Source organism: Carex rostrata, chromosome 7, assembly GCF_964058835.1.
Source record: "Carex rostrata chromosome 7, lpCarRost1.2, whole genome shotgun sequence".
NCBI lineage: Eukaryota > Viridiplantae > Streptophyta > Magnoliopsida > Poales > Cyperaceae > Carex > Carex rostrata.
Window position 1 is genome coordinate 8073414 of NC_135924.1, and position 11441 is coordinate 8084854.

Sequence of the window (11441 nt, forward strand, 5' to 3'; positions counted from 1 at the left end):
ACTCTCGCTCTCTCGCTATCTCCCTTTCCCTCTGTCTCTGTCTCTGTCTCCGCCGACAACGCCCAAAGAGGAAAAAAAAAATTGGTGGTCCTAGCCAAGAAGAGAACTCAAGCACGTGCACAGGACATCATAGCAAGCAACGGCCAGATCTCCTCTCTGCCTTTATTTCGCCCCAAGTGAGTTTTTTTTTCCTTTTAATAAAATTAGTAATTTCTCCATAATTTATTAATTTGATTTGTTGTGAAGACCATTATTAGGTTTAATTCGGTGAAATTGCAACCAATTAGTAATTTTTGAAAAATATTGTTAGATTTAATTAGGTTTAATAATTTATTAATTTGATTGTATAAATTAGTAATTTTTCAAATAGATTTAATTTTGTAATTAGGCATCAATTTTGTATTTAAGTTTAATTTCATAAATTAGCACACACTATTTAGGTTTAGTTTTTTAATTAGTATCCGATTAGGTTTAATTTTACAAATTAGTTTTAATTTTGTCAAATTGTATCAAACTTGCATTAACTTTATGTTTTAATTTTATTCAATTAGTTTTAGGTTTGATTAAAATTTAACAAATATTATGTATGAAATTCATCATATTATGTATCTAAAAAATGTACAGTTGAATCTAAATTATTTAAAATGTTATTCATGCAGGATGGCAGAAAATTTTAGCAATCTGTTATGGATGCCGCATGCACAGCATAAAATATTGTTATTCTCTGATCCTGTAAGTTACTCAATGAATCATGTAAAATCCAAATTTCACATAATTTTGGCTATGATATATAAATGTTTGAATTACGATATTGTTTTTAACCAAATTGTATATCAATGACAGACTTATCACGGGTTGGATGTTCGACACCTCCGGGCTATGATTCCATACCACGAGCATTGCGAACCATACTTGCTGAGGCTTGGTTTGATTCAGGTTGCTAGAATGAAAGAAATAAATATTGACAAATGGCTCCTCGCTGGCCTCATTGAACAGTGGAGACCAGAGACGGATACATTCCATCTTCCAGTGGGAGAGATGACAGTCACACTACAAGATGTTTCATGTTTATGGGGATTGCCAATAAATGGGACTCCGGTGACTAGTTTTGCAGACGTACAGGCGTATGAATTAGTGGAGTGGCTTCTTGGAGTTGGGCTTTCAGCTCCGCTGCTTAAAAAGAAGAAGAGAACGGGGCCGAACGAAGTTGTTCACACGACTTCTGCATATTCCATAGAACTGAAGGAACTACGCAATCGATTTAGTGTCATGCCAAACGAACAGCGGGGTGAGCCTACAGAGGAGCAGGTACAGTGGTACACTCGGGCTTTCATACTCGACTTGTTTGGGACTATGCTTTATGCCGATTCTTCGGGGGATTTTGTTCCGGCCATGTATTGGCAATTTCTTGACAATCTTAACTCACCGACTCAATACAACTTGGGTGGTGTTGTTCTAGCGATACTCTATAGGAACTTGTGTAATGCCGCTGAGCGTAAGACAAGAACAGTGTGGGGACCAACTCTTCTTCTCCAACATTGGTGTTGGACCATATTACTGAACGGGCGTCCTCAGCTCGTAGGTGGATGGACTCCAAAATGGGGCGACCCGGATTTAGAAAAGTAAGTACAAAAAACTTTACAATAATTTAATTTGTCGTTTATTATGTTTATTAAGATTATGTATTTTTTTTTATTATAGGTGTCCTGCAATCGGGGAACAGTGGTGTTATTTTCGTGACTATAAACAAGCTCACGGTCGTGCTGGAGTTACTACTTCCGTTCGACACTGCAAGATCTTGAAGATTACATGGTAATATGGGAGCCTTACAAAGATATGTTACAAGAGAATCCGTCTCGGCTGCCATCATGAATTTACGATGAAAGTAATGTATGGCTTGCATGTGTGCCACTAATACACTTTTGGATGGTGGAACATCATTATCCTAATCGAGTGATGAGACAATTTGGGTATTCACAGGTCATTCCACCTCCTGAACCGTTGTTGGACAAGATGGAGGTACGTCGGTTACATAACATTAATCACAATGTCAATGTAGTCAGAAAAAAATTGGGCCAATAAGCACCAATTTTACATAGAAAGGGCATCTAATCCTGCTGGCAACTTGGCTGAGATAACGAGGATATGGACGGACGACCAGCTCTTTGATTATCGAACTTGGTTTCAGAGGAATTGTATGTTTAACGTCTTCTTGAATAGAAGGTTCATACTAGGTGTTGATAATCTCATGCCCGAATATAGAGATGAGCACGATGAAGTAGGGTACATTCTGTTGGGGTTTACGGTGCTGTAACCAAAACCCGTTTAGGCTTAAGCTGCGGAATGACCGTAGAACAAAAATTTCTACAGCCAACTTAAGCTCAGGATTAAACGGGGTATGTCAGGAAACTTTCCAAGGCGGTCCACCTTCAGTATTCATTTGGCATCAAAACCCAATTTAATCTTTTTTACAGATCTACTCCGTGATTGATTTCTAAAACTTTAATCTACTTACCAATTAAATAGATTAATATAGCATATTTATACCTTGTTTCCAAATCACAGTTGGAATGCAGACCGAGCGAGTAGAGCCTCACCAAGGAAGGAATCGACTCGGAGTATCACACGTGTGATACCTCTATCGGTTATCCACCAGGACTAACTGGAGAGCGGTTTATTTCTTCTGCCAGAAATACAGTAAACCGCGGAATTATGCAAAAACACTATTCACAGGGAAAAAGATGAAAACCCATAAACACGAATTTTTGGTTGCTCAGTTTCATCAATATGCAAAACTGACATACCGCGAAATTCGGTAAAACACTATTCATCGATCCCGTAAATATACTTCACAACAACTCGCAAGATTATACGTCAACTACGTATAACTTTCTTTTCTCAACCGAAACACCATTTGGGAGAGAAACAGAGAAAGAGAGAAAATACCGATTCATTTCTGCACGAAACGATACGTGTGAATTAGTGATTTTTCTCTCTACCCCTCCACCCCTATTTATAGGGTTTAGGGTCAGTTGCCAAAAGACCAAAATGCCCTCCAAGTTCGGCCTATTTACAAGATATGTCATTGAATGGATAAGGATGACATGTCATGTGGATAAGATCGATGACGTGTCATCTGGATAGGATCGATGACATATCATGCGGATAAGGACGAATCTGAAAAGACCCGAATGCTCTCGGCCCGAATACAAATAATATTCATATAATTATTCTGAACAATTATATATATTTTTCTTGCAGTTGTTGTTTCGGTAATTTATACAACGTGTCCTGCACATTTATAAATTAACCGGTTAACTTTTATACAACGTGTCACACACGTTTATAAATTAACCAATGTTTTTGCTTGTTATTTTTACATAACATTTATAATTTAATTATAACACGTATAATTAATTATAACCATCTTACTATTGATCATAACCAATTTATAATCAATCACAATAAGATTCTCCGATTAACTCCTATATGGTGTGACCCAATAGGATCTGTGTTATGTTGGTAAATAGAGTTAAAACTGTTTTAACTTCTATAATCATGAGCGGCATCTGGCAACACATCATGACCATCCAATTACACAGATGATGCTGTACTGTACAATATCACGATCCAGTAAACAATTTACTTGTGTCTGTTCTTCTGTCTCATAGCTATCAGATCAGTTTCAAGGTAGATGTGTGTCATCCTTGCTAACTGTATCTTTTCTTGATCTTGAGTAGATTATCAAATATAATTACTCTTGTAATTATACCGCATGCAGATAATCTAACTCTACCAAGGGGCCCAGTGATGCTATAGCTCGTATAGAGATACGAGGGACAAATAGTATTCTTGGCAGACTATCACTTCCTCAGCTAAGCTATACATATGGAAATGCTACCGTTATGACTGCTTTTTACAGACAGCGTTAGATAACACTCACACATACATATTTCTTAGTGGGAACGATAAATACCTCGTACTGTAGAACTTGACACTGAATGAAAACATAAATGACACGAACACAATTCTATTTAATGTTTCATTCGGGGTCTGTCAAATACCATGTTCCTAGAACATGTATCTATGTGATTAAAATGACATCTCGTGGCAGGTGGTTTGTAAAACTTAACCATCTTTTAATCCACATGCTAACCTTATCGCGGTAATTAGTGTTCCTACTAATTACCTTGGTCAGTGACTTTTAAGAGTATATATTATCTATATTATGGAGTTTCACAATTTCAGTCATGAACTCGAAATGATCCATAATTTCAATAATACTCATGGCAACAAAATGATATATAAATAAACATTCAATTCATGAACAAAGTTTTATGATAATTTATCGTATTATTGACTTCTAGATTATTACAAACTAACACATTCCCAATGCCCCGAAATCTACACGCGTTGTAAGTTCAAATTTAATTATAAATATATTTATTTTATGGAACTATTCTATCAGATAAGTTACAAATTTTTTAATGTTATAGGGACTACAAGGGATAAAATTAAATTCCGTTGGTATGGCTCTGGGCAAATCAACCTCAACCACTTACAAAGCTATTGGGAAGTTTTTGCTAAAAATAAGTTGTGGCCTTCTACGAGATAATGGTATGGAAACTAAATATCGTAACATGATGAGAGCAGTCAATCTTTTGGAGAATCCCGATGACATTGAAGTTGGTGATATTCCACCTGGTCAAGAACCTATCCCACCCTTTCCCCAAGATGATAATCCCCACTATCAAGCGAATTGGATCAACTCTGAGAACGGGTTGATGGACTATCTCGCACAAGTCATGAACATGCCATCTCAGTACGATATGGTAAGTATAGAAAACTTTACAGTAACTTCAACAAGGTATTGATTATGATGTCGATTATGCTTATTGAAATATTAATGTAATATTTATGATAGGGATCACATGATCATGTCAGGACCGCACAGGACAATGTTCCACAAGTAGACGCAGGACCTAGCCAATATCAGATAATAATTACCAACTTTTGTCATGTCAGTGTTGATTATGTTTATTAAATACTAAACTATTTTTGTAGGGATTAGAACAATATACTTGGAACCCATATTACTCAGAGTTTTTTGAGGATACGAGTTACCAACAAGGTGGCGCAGGAACTAGTCAGGTCTATGAGGTAATAATTTTGTAATTGTTAGGTCTATTAGATAATTGTATATTATTATTCACTAAAATAATTAAATAATTGGAATAGGGATAGGAGAATCCCATGACGTGGATCCCGCCAGTTCTTACAGGTATGCAAGGCGGCTCTGGAACTAGTCAGGTCTATGAGGTAATAATTTCGTAATTGTTAGATCTATCAGATAATTGTCTATTATTATTCACTAAAATAATTAAATAATTGATATAGACAAGAGAATCCCATGATGTGGATCCGGCCAATTCTTACAAGTACGCAAGGTGATGCAGGAATTAGTTCGGTCTATCAGGTAATAATTTCATCATTGTAAGTTTTTCAGATAATTGTCTATAGTTGATTATTTACATACGGAAATAATTACTACATGGATCACAGTATTATGAGGTGGTTGCTATGCCATGTACTCAAATGATGGAGCATTTTTTTAGCACCCCGACGTACCCTTAAGCATCCGTCCAAGAGGCACAAGAAATATCAGCACCTAGTCAAGCCCCCATCCAAGATGTTACTGGTGTACAAGACAACATAGAACTTAGTCATGTCGTTACGCCACATTACGTCCCGTCGTACAATAATTTTTACGTCAGGCGTAAGCGAGTTGACAAACAAAAAGATGTTGTACCAGAACAAAGATACCAGACTTGTTCACCTTTGATTAGGTATTTTAATGAACTATTAGTTAAATAGACTGTTAGTTTGTGTTATGTCAGAATGTATTTAAATGAACTGTTACTTATTTTAGCTTATGTTACTCCGAGAATGCATTTATTTATGTGTGTGGTATTATTTAGTTTAGTATGCCTGTATTCCTTGTATTATATCATCATGATATTAGTTTATGATTATTGTTTAGTGTATGGATGATGTTATTTTGTGGTTAGTCTATGTTAATGCTTGTTTATGTTTGTTACTAAACAATAATGTTTATGTTTGTTAATTCTTCTTGCACTATGTCCACATGATATTAGTTTGAACTTGTTTATGCGTGTTATTAAACTATAATGATTTTTATGCATGAAGATCCTAAAATTAGTAAAAATAAATGCATTACAATTAATATGGTTCAAAGATAACAAAAATAAATACTTCATGCGTCTGTTTCGGATCTTAAACTAAATACAATTACAGTTTCTGCGTCTGCTAAAATAAATACTTCAGGCGTCTGCTAAAATAAATACAATTAATCTCCAGCTACAAATCAAATAACATAAACTCCAATTACGAACTAAAACTACTTAAAATGAACTACAAACATAATCTCCAACTACACACATAATCTCCAACTACAAACCAAATGAACTACAAAAATAAACTACTTAAAACTAGTCTTGAACGTATGGCTTCATCTTCGACTGTAACCAGAAGATGTTCCTGATGAAAAAAAATTAAAAAACATTAAATGGAATACACGATTTTTGGATAAGAAAAAAAATTATAATAAATATTAAATTTTTGAAAAACCTGCTGCATATATGTCAGACGTATAACGTCTAGCTTGCTGTCCCATTGTCCTACTAGAGAAGCCTCTAAATCAATAACACAACAACGTGGCCATTAATATATTATGTACATATATTTCAAATGAGAATGAAACCAAAATTTACAAATGAAAATAAAATTAACCTACCGCACGTCTGTCGGACGTAGAATGTCTAGCTTGGTGTCCCAATCTCCTTCCTTGCAATTCATCCATTGTCATTACTATACGACCATGTTTTCTCCTACCCTTCTTGATTCTATCTTTATCCGGAACAATGGTTGGACCGCCATAACGTGGCCAGTCACATTGGTTGGCAAATCCGTGGAACTGGCCACTCCAAGTTTCAGCAAGTGTGCTCGCGGAATACAAAGAATGCACAAATAAATTGTGGTTGTATCTCCGTTCCCGACACACGGCAAGCACATGAGCGCACGGTATACCTGTAAGTTGTGGTTTGAGACATGTACATTGTACTCTGTTTCCATCACTAATGACGACCTTATACTTGAAGGTTTCCCTTTTGTAAGAAAAATTACCGTCTCGTTCTTTGTATACGACTTTCTCATCTTTCACATTGACCTGAAATTGTGCACCATCAAAAAATCACTTGATCTGAAAATTCTGCACCATCCAAAAACAGTGATTTTCAATAAATCTAAAAAAATTTCAAAAAATGTAAAATTTGGTCTCCAAACACATATTAATATGGAGAATAAGATGAACGGTTCGGATCGACCGTTAGGATTTGAAAACTCGAATATAGAGCAATAGCACAATAACAAATCGTAATATGCATAGTACCATAGACTCACTCAAAAAACATTCTAGCTGGATGTTACATCCAGTTACATTTTTTTTAATGATCATTAGTGATTAGAGACGTTATGGTTTATAACGTCTAGCTACAGTACTTGAACGTTATAAACCATAACGTTCTTCTTATTTTTCGCAATCTATTATCAATATTTTCTTTTTATATTTCCTATTAATAATAAAATCGGCTAGACCTATATTTAACCCATTAACCTATCAGGTTGAATTGGACCTCACAAGATACTAAAATTCTGAATCAAGACGTCCACTTGTGTTCTATCTCAGGGCCTATTCAGATGAACAAATTTTGATAAAAATATGTGAGATTTTGAACTAACTGGGAATATTATTCCAGAACTTGTCCAGAAGGCTGATAAGCATAAATTATATACACATTTGATCTAGATTTTATCATAAAACAACCTCAAATATCTTGTATATTTTAATATAAAGTTATTAAAATACACCTGGAATCAAGTTACTGCGGTTATTTGGCTTTTCATTTCAGGAAATGATGAAAAATGGCGAAAATACCCCTCAGTGCGGATTAACCACACGCACTGCGGATCAGTGCAGCCGCACTGGGTACTTAACCGCATTTCCAACATCCAAGCGCTGCACAGGAAAAGTCCGAGCCTAGTGCGGATGAAGTTCCACCCGCAGTGCGGATGTGCCCAGCCGCACTAATACTTAGCCGATTTCAGAAACTTCAGAAAAGCAGTATCCACCCGCAGTGTGGGTCATCCATCCGCAGTCCCACCCGCACTCAACTAATTCGCAGAAGTTAAATAAGGAAACTTAGACTCAGTGCGGATGAGACCATACGCAGTGCGGATCAGCCATCCGCACTGGACCCGCAGAAAGCCAAATTTACACAGTTTCAACACGGTTTCTATTTTTGGCGCTTCATGGACGTGTTTTACAACTAAATATGGACAAGGCAATCCTGGGAAACAATCCAAATATAGCACCCACTAACTCCACTTCCTAGTCTCTTAATTGGGCATGGTCCTTGGCTATAAAAGAGGAGGTTTATTCCCATTCAAATCCATCATCTCATTCTCTCTCTCTCTACACACAATACTTAGCAATAAATTCTGAAGTAAGGAAAGCTTCCAAGCAAGGAGAAGAAGGGTTTGCTGAGCAAGATTCGGCAAGATAGAGGTTTTTGATTTGTTAAAGGGTGTAATTACTTCTTTTATTTCATTTCTTCTTACTTTGCCAACTTTTGTAATGGATCTTTCCAAGAGAGAGTAGTTCTCTCTCTAGGGGTTTAGGTCAATGCATGAACTTGTTTAATTCTATCTTATTCGGTTATTTGTTTTTATCATGATTGTTTTATGGGATTTGATTGTTAATTTCTGTAATTTAATAATTTGTGTTAATTACATAGTTAGTACTTGAATTGTAGTATCCCGTTTTGGATTCGAAAGAACCAAAATTGACTGTGATCAATAGGATAGTACCAAACTATAAATGCAAATACCTTAGGTTTAGGTTAAGATTGTAACCAATTTAATCTAAGCTGGAACTATAGAAATTAAGGTTAGGGACTTGGTGAAGAACCCAACCGTGAAGTCAAACCCTAATTAGGACATCTCAAATCGAATCGGGTATTGGTATGATGGACTTAGTTGCGAAGTACCAATATTTGAGGAGATGAGAGACAAACAATAGCTTATGGTCTATGTAGCTAGGGTGAGGGACCTAATCGAGAAGTCCGAATTACTTAGGCACGTTATTAATTTACGAAAGTAACCCTTAATAACATATTAGGTTAGAAACCTCGTTAAATCATATATGAATTCAAACAAATACCGAATTAGTAGAGTTAGCAAAGGATTGTAGACCAAAGACCCCTAGATCTCCTTTACTTGAAAGCAACCCAATCTTTCTTTCCTTTATTTACTTTAATTGTTTTTAATTCCTCTCTTTAGGGTATTGAACCCAAACTTAGGATTAATTAGAACAAACCCCCCCCCCCCAATTTACTTTTATTGCACTTTACTTTCCTTTTATTTTCTAAAATTAATTAGTAAAGTTTAAACTAAGTATTTATCATACCCCCTGTGGATCGATACCCGACAATATACTACTTTGATAGGATTATATACTTGCAATCTGAACCAAAAGCGTATTTAGGGTTTAAAAGGTACATCTCGTTGTACTGAAGCTTTTTACCATACCCTTTGGACGTATCAAAGGCCCTGTTTTTTCTTATTTTTTTCATCTTTCTTTTTAGACATGTTCCCAAATCAGTATAAATTGATGAGAAAAATATCACATTGCCCGATCTTTCCCCTCTCTATTCCCCTTCTTCCTGCCTCTTGCAACTTGGGTCGGAACAAAAAAAATACATCAAAGGCTTCAGATATAGGTGATATTTTTTCTTTGTGAGATTGATCGGATTTAGCTCCGAACAACGCATAATTTATAAATTATTGAAATTTAAATATATGATAAAATTTACAACTCATTTTTAGTTTAATTATTTTGTTACAATTTTTTTCTTATTTTGTATAGATAATAAAATTTTAAAAAATACATATTTACAAAATAAGTCAATATTTTTCATAACTAATATCATGGGACAACCAAATATTTATTTTAGCATTTTTTTCATAATCATTTCCGCTCATATCCATGAGTATGGATTCTCGTAAATTAATTAGTGAATTTTCTGTTCTCCCTAACAGCACCTAGGGGGGTTTGAATATGGGGCCTTTTAAATTTTAACCCTATATAGTTTGACATTTAATTATAAAAATAGATCTCGTGTGTGCGTAAGTTGTTCTTGGCGAAAACAAGGAACTTTTTTTTGAGTGGAGACAAGAAACTTAAATTAAGCAAGTGCACGTAAAATAAATATAAGAGTTGAGAGACACTTGACACGAGATATGTTTACGGAGTTTGACACTAACGCCTGTATCTCCGAAGCTCCGTGGCCTTCGAGATGGTGTGCCTTTCTTTACCCAATGAGAAAGGAGTACAGTGTGAAACCAGTGAGCTGTTATAAACTCCGGAAAGTCACACGGCCCAAGCACACACGGTTCTTGAGCACTAAAGGCTTTAGTGTTTGAACAAAGAAGAGATCTCGCATAAATCACTCTAATTTTTAAACAAGGCTGAGTATGTCGGAGTATGTTTGAGATTGTTGTAAAGATATTGAAGTTTGATGCACAAGCAACAGCAGAGGATTCTAAACATGTTGGAAAAACGTGTTTTTGCAATTTGAGGCGGCCAAAGATTTAATGTAAAACCTAGATTTGATTTCTATTTATAGAGCAAGAAACAAAATACGATAACTAACTGTGAGGTGCCTTTTCTACGTCGCATCGTGCGTCCTTGAAGCGTCACTGCTTTCCTTGTTCCGGTATGGTATGTGGCATTGGGGAAAGGCGTTATTCCGAGAGGGAAGAAAGAAAAAAGGAACTTCGTGGTTCACCCCCGTACGTAATGTCCGTACGAGAGAGTTTATTGATTGTGGGGACGTTGAATCTTCCGACGGGCGCAAGCCCCCGCCGTTAATTACCCCGAGATTTATGTCTCTCGAGCACCTCCTCATTCCAAGATTTAGGGCCGCTGAACGTAAACACAAAAGGGGGTGTATTTATGTCGTGAAGTATGCATATGAATGCGATGCAAAGATGCAACTTAGGTTTCCTATCCCTAACTTGGCCTATGCATTAGTGTTTTCAGTATAAACTGAGGATCGTGGATTGGTTCCTTGTTCGATCCTTGGAGATTCATCTCGAGTCTGAACTTGAAGCGCGGTGCCAATTCAGGTTGTCGAGATGTTGTGTGCACAATAGGACTCAGAGCATATGACGCGGTGCAAGCTCCTACCGCCTACAAGTATGGTATGGTGCACGATGGCCTTCAGAGCATACGACGCGGTGCCAGCTCCTACTACCTATATTTGCATACGAATGCGATGTTTTCAGTATAAACTGAGGATCGT